We start from the raw sequence: 12,202 nt of genomic DNA, 5'->3' as shown, positions 1-12,202 counted from the left end.
TTTACCATTATAATGTGTGTGTGTGTGTGCATATATACCATTATGTAAACCATAATATACTATATATTTTTTAACTAATTTTATTTATTTTAGCATTAGTTAGGATTAGTCCAAACAAGGTGTAACGTGTAAAAATAAATATTTAATAAAAATAATTTTAAAAGAACATTTACCATTTATTTCATGCTATGTTTTTATTATTATTATTATCATCATCATCATAAAAGTTATGGTACTTGCTTATTGAAATGTGCACATGGTCAGTTTCCCTTGAATTTACCTACAGATTTGTTTTTTTAAGATTTAATTATATAATGTTTAGATTTTAGATTTAAGGTCATTGCACACTGTGTAACGGAGTGACAGAAGCGTGAGGCGTGCGGATCCATCTGCAGAGCTCTATTAAAAGGCGTGGTCATGAAACAAGCATTGGTCGATACACAGCAAACAGACATAAATGAGGCAAGACAAAGAGTATTCCTAGGACAAGCGTGGGTCTACGATCGGCAAACAGTATCCAACAGGCAAGGCAAAGAGAGATAATCCTGGTATGCAAGCAATAATCCGGGCAGGGGCAAACACAATCCGAAACAGCAAGACAAAGGGTTAAACCAAGATACACAGGCTAGAATGAAAACAGGCAAGGCAAGCCTATGAAAACTACCATTGGCTCTGTAAGGTAGCTATCAGCTAGGGTAGCAATATGTACTTACAATACGCAGCGATCTGAATGAGGAAGTCCATGGCTTAAGTAAAGCGTGTGATAGGAATCAGCTGTGTAATCAGTGCTTTCAGCTGTGTGTGTGTGCCATCAGTGCTATGGATGATGGAAACTGTAGTCCGGGGGGGGGGGGAGTGCAACAGTAGTGTAGTGCAAGAGTCCATGTGGTGAGCGGGTGACCTCTGGTGGTCAGTGAACAGAAGTTCATGAACCGGATTCGTGACACACTGAGTCAGAAATTTTCACTTGCGTTTTTCTGTTTTTTCATATTCCCCATCCTTTCCTATCAAAATGCATGCTACGGATGCGAAAACACAGAAAATCGAACCTGATCCGACTTTGTTTTGACGGACGAACGTTTTGGAGGCAGTGTGCAAATGTAATTGACTCAACGTGAGGTCATATTTATTTTTTAACGTGTGAAAATGTCTTACGAAAATTTCGGACTCAGTATGCAATGACCTTTACACTGTAAAACCGAACAGTGAAATCAATTAAATGAAATTAGTTAATTTCACTCAAATAATAATGAAAGTTCATTGTACTTAATTAAAATAAGTTCTGTAAACTCAAATGCCTGGTTTCACAGACAGGGTTTAGACTAAGCCAGGATTAGTCCATAGTTCAATTAGGACATTGAAGTAAATTTTATAAACGTGCCTTAGAAAAACACATTACTGGTGTCCATCTTGAGACAATACAAAGGCACTGATATATTTTAAGATCAGTCAGTGCAAGTTTATTTCAGTTGAAACAGCTCATAAAACGATGTAAGCCTTGTCTATGAAACCGGGGGTATATGTTTCTGTAGTAAACTGAACTTAAAATGATTAAGTTTTCTAGTTCCCAGAATGCTTTGCATCAGACAAGAAGGACAGTAAATGTTTAAATTAAGTGTTATTTTGTGTGTCTTGCACAAGATTAACATAGGGAGACATAAATTAGTACTTAAATGCTGTGTTATGTTAAGATTTACATAGGTTTCGGTTATGTTGGATTTGCAGTGTTACCATTATGGTGAGTAGAGCCTGTGGTTAGGTTGAGGATGAACAGCAAATCTTAACGACTATATATATTGCATGATTTATGACTAGTTACATGCAAGTGTATAGTGAGAGTATTTTTAATGACTACATTAGCATGTGGTAGTGTGATTTTGCTAACTAGCACTTGATTATAAAGATCAGAATGAATGAGCTGTTTATAGAAGCAAGTTGATTGAAAATATCATTGTAAAGAGTGAGGTGGGATTATGGAAGTGAGGCTTGGCTTGGCTCCCATGGCTCTCAGCCCCGCCCCATTTGTCATAAAAACTTTTAAGCTCTACTAACTTAATTTTTATAAAAAAAATTTTACTCAGATATTTTGAGGCAATAAGTTTCCTCAAATGTTTTAAGTATTCTTAACTTATCAGGTTTTAGTGTGTTTTTTAGATGCTATTCATGGCAATGTGGGAAATTCATAATTCATTTTCATATAAATTAAAAATGTTACTGGTGTTATTGTTACTTGTGTTAAGTTGTCTTTTGTGATTAGCAGTAATGTCAAAATGTTAATAAATACTTACCATTTGGTTTTAATGATGCTGGAAATCAGGTAAGCAGTTTTCACAGCCCATAATGGTAGGCACACCTTTCTATCCCCACTCTCTCTCTCTTTCTCTCTCTCTTTCACTCTCTCTGCATGCAGAATGAGACAGAGGAATAGACAGAGACAGGAGCATCGTTCTCATTCCTGGCAAGGCCTTCAGTGTCTTACCGGAGCCTCCTTGTCTGAGCAATAGCTCCTGCTCACAATTTATAGGAAAATCAGTCGTTGCTCACTGTCTGTGTACTTTGCTCATTCCAAAGCTTTACAGTGCTGCACATTGTAACGTAAGCTTGGAGAGACTTGTCAGGCTCATTTATAATCCAGAACACCACAAATACAAGTGGGGTTAAAAAGAGAGTGGGATAAAAGAAAAGAAAGAAACGATGTTGCCAGTTGGAGACTTAGAGACAGGCGCACAAATAATAATGCTAATAGCGATAATAAACAAAAAGAGCACTTTTCTGACAAATTGCACAATGTGCAATTTGAAATATCCCGGGGAAATGTCTTAGAGAGTTTTAGGCAGTTTTCTTTGACCTCATCCAATCTTTCACCCAATAGACCGAAACGAGACAGGATCGAGCCGCTGCCATGGTGACCAGTGTGTTTGGTGGCGACTGGTATCAGTGGGGCTGGGGCTGCGCAGAACTGTTTAGAGTAACTCGGGTTGCCATGAAAAAATCTGAAGCATGCTCAAAACATAATATACAGGGACTCAGCGTCGCCCAGGGAGAGAGTCTCTCTGTCTGCGCTGCTCTCTACAGGTGGCCATGTTTGGAAATGCTGACAAATATGAAATTTGGAGCAATAGTAGAGAACTATGGCTCATTCCAAACGTCCACTGCGATGGTTTTGTATAATGTCCAGAAACACTTTTTGTGTCTCACTTCTGGGTTTGGTCATGCTGTAGTAGTGTAGGAAATACCAGGGCTAGTTGTCACATGGGCTATAATATATCTTAACAATATGGTTTGGAGTCAGTACAAGCACAAATGCTTGTTTTCTCTGGGGAGTTGGTTTCACAACTATCTTAAATATTTTTTGTGAATTCAATCCATCAAAAAACAAAAAAAAACATTATGTGTAATAGCTGTTGGGGAGCGAAGTGAACAATAAAACCACACTGGGACTTGGTGGTTCAGCTATATTACAAAAGTAGTTTTTACCAAAAATTATGTTCTTAGAGCAAGTTCATAAGTTGTCACGTGTTTTATATGCAATGACTGTATACAATTGTTAAAATTTTTATGTTATCAGGTCCGTTATAATGTTATGATTTCCTTAATGCTTTCCTTAAACAATGGCTTTTCATATTCCTTACTTTTTTCTATTTTTTGCTGTTTTATAGTAGTTTTATGAAAAAATCTATTTAAATAGCCTACATATTAAATATGTTGTGAAAGGTGGCTGATATTCTCAATAGATTTGAAAAAGCTGCTGTTATTATCTTATGAAGGATTTTTTTTTACCGTGCAACAATGAAGGCATAGATTTGTGAATAGGAAGACTGTTAAGCATCTAACGGTGCCTCATTTTATCTCTGGAGTCAATCCCTGCTCATCTGTGCTGTTATCTTCCTACCTGTCCTCTTGTTAAGGATGAGGAATCTATTACCGGTAATTAAAACATATAGGCTACAGCCATACGCTGTGATTGTTTATACAGTGCTCAGTGAACAAGGAAACTTTACATTCACAATGGAACCATTCATAAACGTTCACTCTCCTCTCTGAGAAAAAAGAAAAGAAAAAGTTGCTCTTAGCATTTGGGCAAGAGGTAATTGGGATCACTCAGCTTGTCTGATGCTGATAATGGGGCAATGGGAAATTCCTGTCAGAGAGTTTGTGGTGCAAGGTGGTTTCGCAACTGCCTTGGCAGGCTCCGAACGCTCCACATTGGGATGGTGAATGAGTTGAAGCATGCTCACATAGCTGTCATTAAGCATATTTAAAACAACAACATAACAACAAAAAGACAAAGCCTTTGCAGTGGTAGTCCTCCTACTACTTGAGAATTATTAATAGCAATATGCAAGAACTAAATTCTCTGTGAATAAGACCTAAATTTTTAACATTTTATAAAAAGAAGCTTAGGGCCGCTGCCAAATTACACATTAATAAAAAACCACTGAATACAAAGACAAAGATTTACACAGAACAGTTAATGAATGATGTTGGCCAATGCTGCAGTTATTTCATGGCTATAAAATTCCCAAAATATTTTTTTAAATTAAGTCATATTAGTCTTCTAACAATGTCTATCAGTGAACATACATGTCTCGCCAAATAACTTTTTTTTTCACCTGAAAATTTCTATCATATCTCAATTGATAAATTGTGTTTGATAGTATATATATATATATATACACAGTATTGATGTATTGTTTGACAGTGGTGGAAATTATATAACATTTTTGGAATAAAATTACTAGATACATTTTATCTCACACTCTTCACTGGCTTTTGAAAGAATGTAATTCTTGATCATTCAGTGTGGTAGAAATGACTATAGGGCAGATAATGTAAATAAATAATTTTCATATAATTATTTAACTGGTTCATGTTAATTTTTTTTGTTGCAGTCTTAAATGTATTAAAGTCTTAAATGTATAATATTATGTAAAAGAAAAATATGTAATAAAACATACACATAAAAAGGCATTTCAAAAGTAATAAAAATGTAAATTAAAAAGGTTTTCAAGGAACTTTTGTGAGCCTTATTTAACAAAAAGAAAGAAGCTGATATCTGTTATGATCTGTTATATAAATCACTGGGACATCTTGTCTATTGTTCATATTCAGTTTTGTGGTACACTCGCATTTCCACTGTTTCTTCTCATTCGATTCTAACAGCTTATAAAAGAGTTAAAAGACTTGATTAGTTCTCTTTAAAAATGCACGGCAACATTAGTGTCCTTAACCACATGTTTCTGTGCTCCAATTAATGTTATTTTAAGAAAATGGCCATGCAGCCCTTCAGCCAAGAGTTTTTATGCCAGGCAAAGCATAGTTAGTTTTTAAAACCACATGTTCCAATAACCACAGTATAAATCTACAACTAAATTGTGAAGGAGTTTAGCTGTCTATGTTTTCAAACATTTGACTGAAAAAGTCATGTCTAGAAATCTTGTCTAGAACATAACTCACACATATTAAACAGCCTTGTTCAAAACGCTGCAGTATAAAATGTGAAGGCCTTACACAGGTTTTTATTGATGCGTTCTACAATATTAACACATAATAGGAAAGCCTCATTTAAATTGGGATCACCCAAACAACAACATTAATTATTAGACACTTTCCAAATATCAACTTATCTTATTCACTTTTAGAGCTTATTCTTTTGTTTCGAGCCCATTGTGATATGATGTTTATCTCCAGTATATATCATAATGACAGGGGAAGTCCTTGAAATTTATCCTCCAAATACAGATTAATGAACGTAAGCTTGCAAAATACAGTCCGTTTCTGTGTGGTAATTGTATCGAAGTGAATATGGGATGGTTAAGATGCGCTGCGGCTACTGTGCGGGTCCATGCTGATTATGATAACAGCTGAAAGAGATTACCTGCAGACACTGTGAAACTAGCATTCAGGTTTCAATTATTATCCCTAAGTGCAAAGAAAAGTGGTGCAAAATTGTCACAAGTGTTGAGTCTTTTATGTGTACATTTGTCACATAATAAGGACTTAATTTAGTCAAGCTGCTGCAAAACTGTTGCAGACCTGGTCACAAAAATAGACTGAATCATCATCACTTATTTGCTGGATTTTCTTTTCTGTTGGCCAAGCATTATAGAAAATATGTTGTTAAGTCAATTACCAATATACATGTTTTGTGACGGTGCATAATAAATTCGTACAAATTCCAGTCATGTATGCACATGTACATACTCAGAAATCTCATTAAACTGTTACAACAGAACAGTGTTGTATTAGCTTTTGTTAGTTACTTTGAGTGACATCTGACTTTTTCCTGTACGGTGCTATAATCAGGTCACCGATGCGTCTACCAACCCAGAAAATGTTAAAAGAAAACGTACCAGGTTACGTATGTAACCCAGGTTCCCTGAAGGGAACGAGAGCTGCGTCCGAAAACGCTACGGGAACGCCTTCAGCGTGACCACGCTCTGAATATCACCTGTAATCAGTCAAAAATAGAAGGGCGAGGCGTGACGCGACGTGACAGGCGGGGTGACGTCACGACCAGGAAGTATATAAGCCCGTGCGGCGGAGCCGGTGTCAGCTTCAAGTCATGAAGCAAGCGCTGGCAGGGATGCCGGAAGTGTGGCTACGAGACGCAGCTCTCATTCCCTTCAGGGAACCTGGGTTAAATACGTAACCTGGTACGTTCCCTTCCAGGAACTTCGAGCTGCTATGGGAACGAGATACCAACGCCGCCAGACTGACAAGTCCCTGCCTGGTGTCAGGACGAAAGGACGGAGGAGCCTGGAGTGGCTCGGATGTCAAGGTTATAGAACCTGGCGAATGTCAGGGGCGTGGACCACCCAGCAGCGTTGCAGATGTCCTGCATAAAGACACCTGCCAAGAAGGCCTTGGAGGCCGCCATACCTCGTGTTGAGTGCGCTCTAACTCCCGACAGCGGGGGATGCTCAGAGGCCTCGTATGCCAGATGGATGGCATCCACTATCCACCTACTAAGAGTGGGCTTCGTAGCAGGAAGACCCCTCTTAGGCGGACCAAAGCACTCGAGCAGTTGGTCCGACTTTCTCCACAGGGCAGCTCTGTGGACGTACGTGCCCAGTGCTTGCACTGGACACATACAGTTGTGCCTCTCCTGGTCTGGCTCCCTGAAGGGAGGAGGACAGAAGGCCTGGAGTACGACTGGCTGTGGTACGACCGCTGGAACCTTCGGTACGTACCCCGCACGGGGGTAGAGAAGTACTTTCACCTAGCCGGGCCCAAAGTCAATATACGAAGGGGCCGTAGATAGGGCCTGAAGGTCACCCACCCTCCTCAGAGAAGTGATGGCCAACAAGAAGACGGTCTTGATGGTGAGGAGTCTGTCCGTTATCTCCTCAATAGGCTCAAATGGTGCCACGCACAGAGCCTCCAGTACCACAGCCAGGTCCCACGTGGGGACACGTGATCGTACAGGCGGCCTCAGCGCACCGCGGAGGAAACGTGTAACTAGGGGGTGTCTACCCACTGACTGGCCACCGATAAGGGTGTGGTATGACGAAATAGCTGCCACGTAGACCTTAACAGTGGTCACAGTGAGTGACTGGCCCTCTCATGACTAGGTCTGGGTATCGTTAAGGTTTTAACGGTATTACTACTCTTACCGATACTGCTTATCGATCCGGTACTTTAATGGTATTCTTATCGGTACTTTTTGTTTTACTTTGTTTCTTTGTTCATATTCTTACAGTATCTTATCTTATGTATATAAAACACTAAAAATGCCTGCACTTCATCAATTTGTAAATGCACCAGTGTGCAGGTATTTTTAGTGTTTTATATACATAAGATAAAATACAGTAACAACATGAACAAAGAAACAAAGTAAAACAAACTGACAAATACAATAAAACAAACACACAAACGAAATGAAATAAACAGTGCTTTCATTTTTCCATGAAGGTCTACTAATATTAATGTTCAGGTAAGTAATAGTTACAAAAGTAATCAAGTGTAAATGAGCACTGCATAGTTTTCACTGTATGTACTGATAGATTTATGTTTATTAAAGCTATAACGTTGTTCAGATTAAGAGCTGTGGGTGATTTTCTCTTTGCATTTTGTTCTTTGATTAACATTGATGGCTCAAGCTCCAGTCTGACACTTTAAGACAATATACTGCACGCATCGGATTTTCTCCCAACTGTTCTCGTCCACTTAAAACATAAAAGTGAAGCCCGCTGTATTCACAGGCGGAAAACCCTGAGAGAAATACTCGCTGGGACCCGCTGTGCCCTGGAACAACGGCAGGGTTGGTAGACAGGTCCCCGGAGGGCACTGAGGTGAGACGGTCACCGTGTACCGCGGTGTAAGCCGCTCCACCCCAGTAGGGGTCGCCCTCCACGGTCCTGGGGCTCGCCCGTCGGGACCTTTTTGCGCGAGGAGCTGGTATGCGGAGGAGGCTGCGCCCGCCCAGCACCCACATGAGTTTAGAGAGCGCGCATAACCTCTGCCCATCAAAGATGTTATAAGCAGAGCAGGAGCCTTCAAAGACGCTGCCGTAGAGGGAAACGGATAGCTCGCAAGCGTCTGCACAACCCGCGGCACCGCCCTGTACCCGCGCTCATTCAGTTCCCGCGGGAACGAATGGCCGGGACGAAAAGGTTTCACCCGCGATCTCGACACCTCGGTGAAGAGATCGGGGAAAAACGGAAGTGCTCCTGTGTAGAAGTGGCTCCTCAAACTGGGGCGAAAGAGGCGGCGAAACCTCGTCAACGCTCGTCACATCAACCTCCTCGGAGGAAGAGAGACGAAGCGTTGAGCCCTCGTCTCGGGGGGAAGAGTAGCTACCGCTTCCAAACCGAGAGACGGGGCGTCAGATCTGGCGGATACGGGAAGAGATAGGGACATGCCCGTCTGACTCTCGCCAGCCAGATCAGCCTTTTTTTTCTTTTCTGCGAGCCCCGCGAGCGCAGCCGCCAATCAGCCACCGCTTTTTTTACGGCAGAAGCGGGACCGGCTTTATTTTTCTCTTTATGCTTGTGCAAACACTGCAGCTTACAAAGCTCATGACGTGTTTCACATCCACCTCCTCGGAGGAAGACAAGCGGGGCGACGAGCCCGCTCTCTGGGGGAAGAAACGCGGCTTCCGAACACAGAGAGTGGGCGCGCACAGGTTGTGTGTGTGTGTGTGTCCACTCGTGATGTAGCGAGGGCAGGGACTAACACACAACCTGAAACGCGATCTGGGATCGCTCCCATCGTCTTGGCCTTAGATTTAGGCATCTTTTAGGACAGACAACACTAAATAAGACTCACAAGACAAAAATCGGACTGACAACACACAGAGCGCTTGCTGAATGACAAAGCTGACGCCGGCTCAGCCGCACGTGCTTATCTACTTCCTGGTCGTGACGTCACCCCGCCCGTGACGCCTCGCCCTTCTATTTTTGACTGATTACAGGTGATATTCAGAGCCTGGTCAAGCTCAAGGCGTTCCCATATCGTTTTCGGACGCAGCTCGAAGTTCCTGGAAGGGAACCGACTGTTTTTGTAACTTGTGTGTTTTTAACATAAACTTGTGTGTATTTGACCGTTTAAGCATAATAAGACATGAAAGAGAACTTAGTTTAGTACTCACCTGCCGTGTGACAGCGGCTTTTTATGCATGTGCTTCGGATGTGTGCGATCAAGAAACCTTATATCAGAAGTTTAAACTGACATGACTTTAAAACGCACAATTTCAACACGATAGATAAAACCAAACATATATTTTTTTAGCAGAGTATCTGAGGAACAAGCTGTAAAGGCATAACCCTATTCTGGAAAAGGGGGAGAGCAGCAACTCATTTGCATTTAAAGAGATATGAATGTGCTTCCATTAAAATAGGCATTTTCAAAATAATATAATAAATGATCTGTGTGGTTTTTTGAGCAGAAACTTCACATTCTGGGGGCACCTGAGACTTATATTACGTAGTGTATAGGGGCATCTCCTTTAAAATGTCCATGGTCATGTTAGTTCATAGTGCATTAACTGATGTAAACAGAAATTTTGATCTTAAATGTATTAGTAAATGTTGAGATTAACAATAGCTAAGATTAATAAATGCTGCAGAAGTTCATTGTTAGTTCATGTTAACTAATGTAGTTAAAAATGATCCTAAATTAATATTTGAGCAAGTACATAACCAGCCAGTGTTCAAAACTATCGCCTTACTTTAGCCCGATTCACAACGGTTAGCTTGTAATAATGTTTTCTAATATGAGTGGGGTAGGTTTTCGTGGGAAATTCGAGCATGGCACTGCAAGGCAAGTTTATTTATATAGCACATTTCATACACAATGGTAATTCAAAGTGCTTTACATAAAAGAAAGTAAAATAATCATAAAAAAAAAATAATCACAACAAAAAAAAACAGAAATTTAAAAACGTTTAAAATTATTTAAAATTGATTTAAAATGAATTTAGAACAGTTAGAAATAAAAATGATTATACATAAAATACAGTGCAGTCAGTTTGGACTTAGTGCTCATTCAACAAATGCACAGTTAAACAGATGAGTTTTGAGTCTTGATTTAAATGCGGCTAATGTTTTAGCACATCTGATCTCTTCTGGAAGCTGGTTCCAACTGCGGGCCGCATAATAGCTAAAAGCAGACTCCCTTTGTTTTGTGTGAACCCTTGGTATTTCTAACTGACTCAATTAATGATCTGAGTGGTCTGTTAGGTTTATATTCAGTGAGCATATCTGCAATGTATTTGGGTCCTGGGCCATTAAGTGATTTATAAACAAGTAAAAGTACTTTAAAATCAATCCTAAATGTAACTGGAAGCCAGTGTAAGGACCTGAGGACTGGTGTGATATGCTCAGATTTTCTGCTTCTAGTCAGAATCCTGGCAGCAGCATTCTGGATGAGCTGCAGCTGTTTAATGGTCTTCTTGGGAAGGCCGGTGAGGAGACCAATACAATAATCCACCCTGCTGGTGATAAAGGCATGAACAAGTTTCTCCAAGTCTTGACTGGAAACAAAACATCTAATTCTTGCAATGTTTTTGAGATGATAGTATGCTGATTTAGTTACTGCTTTGGCATGACTACTGAAACTAAGGTCTGTCTCCAGTATCACCCCAAGATTTTTGACTTGAGTTTTAGTTGTTATCACTGTAAAAGAAAAAAAGTTGAGCCAACTTTAAATTTTAAGGCAACCAGCTTCAGCAGATTTTTGAGTTTTCTCAACTTGTTTTAAGTTTATTTATTTATATTTATATTATTACTTTTTAAGAATCTCTTACAAAAATAAGTTGAGAGAACTCAAAAATCTGCTGAAGATGGTTGCCTTAAAATTTTAAGTTAACTTTTTTTTTTTTTTACAGTAGAGTCAAGGTATGCATTCACCTTGAGAAATTCTGCAGCATTACATCACGTCTGCAGGTGGCGGATTGTATATAGCTTTTTCTCACAGCAGCTTGAATAATTAAACTTATAATTTTGATGGCGGGTTGTAAGCCAGAAAGGATTATGTGTTTATGAAACACATGTGAATAAAATTAAATTATATTCCAGTTTTAAATGTGCGATTTATTGTAATGCTTTTTTCCTCAGTTGAGCAGAACAAACGTGGCAGACTTGTTACTTCTTCAGATGGCAATTTACGGTGAAAATTCTTATTTGGGTCATATATTCCAAGGCATAGGCTAGAATCTGTGATTGCGAAGTACAGTAAACATCCACACCGGTGCGGTGTCTAACAGTTACACATTCACCTCAAAACATTAGATTCATCCGCGCTGGAGCCGTGTCCGGAGAACAGCCCACGCAAGCAAGATAATTCCACACAAAGCTGCAATTCCAGGTTTTCAAACACAGAGGCAAAACTTTAACAAATAAAACCTTATTGTAAGTTTTAGCCGAAATTTTTAGATCTTGCCTTTGCACCTAATTAAAATAAGTTTAAGTACTAAAATTACTAAATGAAATAAAACAGAAACTACAACTGAAATAAAAATAAATTAAAACTATTTAGAAATATAAAAAACCCAAAACAAATGACAAAAACATGTAACAGTATAAGTCGTGGCCTAATGGTTAGAGAGTCGGCCTTGTAATCCAAAGGTTGCGGGTTCGAGTCTCCGGCCGGCAGGAATTGTAGGTGGGGGGAGTGAATGTCCAGCGCTCTCTCCACCTTCAATACCACGACTGAGGTGCCCTTGAGCAAGGCACTGAACCCCCAACTGCTCCCCGGGCGC

Source organism: Barbus barbus (assembly GCF_936440315.1).
Source record: "Barbus barbus genome assembly, chromosome: 41".
Classification (NCBI taxonomy): domain Eukaryota; kingdom Metazoa; phylum Chordata; class Actinopteri; order Cypriniformes; family Cyprinidae; genus Barbus; species Barbus barbus.
This window is presented reverse-complemented; position numbering follows the sequence as displayed.